Raw genomic sequence first — 1,976 nt, forward strand, 5'->3', positions numbered from 1 at the left:
CTCTTTGCTGCATGCTCAAGCTTCTTTGCAAGCAAAGCTCTTAAGATATGGACATTACAAACAAAACCTATTCATGTTCTATATCTTAAAATTATTAAATACCAGTATACCTGTATTTCATATTGTAACCTCTCTGAATGCCAGAATTGGCCAGTCTGGTTTCATTTTTCTTTATAGTTTTCTTGTTCATATGTTTGGAAACATTTACTTTAGGAAAAAAAAAAAAAAAGAAAGAAAAAATCTTAAAGTGTATGCAAATGACTAAGTGAGGCTGTCTTTCTGAACTCTAAACACCACTTTACCCACAACTCCACAAACAGCTGTGCTTTTTCTGCCCCCTCCTTGACTTGAGTCTGCTTCTCACACCGGAACAGTACAGCTAGGCATGGATGCTGTTTGAAGGGGTAGCTTTTAACATCTGTGTTTTGAAATGAAATAACAACTGCTGAATTCTATTCCAAAAATACTCCTGCCACTTGATAGTGCCGAATCCTTAATCTGCAAAGTAAACGGGAACTTATGATAGATGGAGTTAGATAGCTCTTCCCACAGCAGCACACACCTCTGGAAGTGGACTGTATTCTGCCGTTCAGTTAGGACTAGTGCCGGTGACCTTCAAGTTGAATAGCAGTTGGAGCAGAAAGCCTCTTCTGGAGGCTAACTAGTGAGAGATAAAAAAGTTGCAAAAGAATGAACATTTTTGGCAATTTTCTAGCCACAAGTCGTCCTGCTAATGCCTTAAGATTTTGTTATGTGTTGTTCAGAAATCTGTATCTCTTTCAGCAAACGTCTTTCATGGCAGGGTTGATCTGGGGAAGTTTACTTACAGCAATACAGCCCTTAGCTGGCATGAGACCTCTTTGTGAAGGAACTCACTGTATAAAAAGGGGGGAGGGGAGGTCGTCTAGGAAGATAATTGAAAGGATTGCAAAGATGAGGCTCACCAGAGGAAAGCAGTGTGACAGCTGGGGGATTCTGAGGATATATTTTACTCCACTAGTCTCTGTGTCGTAATTTGCCCTGTCTGCAAAAGGATTCCTTCATTGAACTGCCTCTTTAACAACAGCTGTCTGCTCAGTTTCTGCTGCTGGTTTTGTACTGCTTATTCTACTGCAAAGAACTTACTTGTGAGTAAGGAACATAGGCATCCTCTTCAAGAGAAGTAAGAAGTAAAAATTGGGATTTCAGCTCAAATCTGCAGGCATATAAACTCCTATATATTCACAGGTTTCGGCAAGACAACAACGTGTAAATGAAACTGATCAAATATCACCAAAGCAGTTCATAGTGGATGACTCTCCCTTGCTCCTACACATGTCTAGTCTCTATGCTCTGCTGGACACACCCAATGCTAAAATTGCACCCGGCTTCCTAAACTACAACACAGGATTTCCTTTACTCTCTCAAGATCTTCTCAAAAACCATGCTTTCAACAGCATGATGTAAAACAGCTGCAAACGTCCCCCCTTCAGGACTGCACACAGATCTGTACTCTCAACAAGGTTACATGGGAGCACGCTACTTTGCTCTTCTCTGCTGTGTCTCTTTAAATTTCTGCAGGTGTAATTGCTTGCATTGCTTAGTCTTGATAATGCCCTGTAGTTCAGACCTCTTAAGCCAGGAGATCACTTAAAAGAGGACTGGCTAGCCTTTATCCTACTAAGAGTAGTTTCCTTGTGCCAAGTCAACACTTCTCCCACCAACATGCTAAAGCCTGTGAGGCTCACTCCCTCTGGTGGTGCACCCGAGCCTCAGTTTGGCAATCATGGAGCAAAACAACTTTGTTAATATGGTTGGGGCTGTTGGTTAACCTCTTCTTCTAGTAGTTTGCAAATGATTAATTTTTGGTTTACGTCATTCTGCTATAAATCATCATAAGTAACCCAGAGCTGTTCAGATCTCAGTAGAGGTGCTTCAAGAGCTTTTCCAGTCCAAATGTGCTGTGCTGAGATCTGCACTGCCATCAGTCCTACTGA

The sequence above is a fragment of the Meleagris gallopavo genome, chromosome 1, assembly GCF_000146605.3.
Source record: "Meleagris gallopavo isolate NT-WF06-2002-E0010 breed Aviagen turkey brand Nicholas breeding stock chromosome 1, Turkey_5.1, whole genome shotgun sequence".
Lineage (NCBI taxonomy): Eukaryota > Metazoa > Chordata > Aves > Galliformes > Phasianidae > Meleagris > Meleagris gallopavo.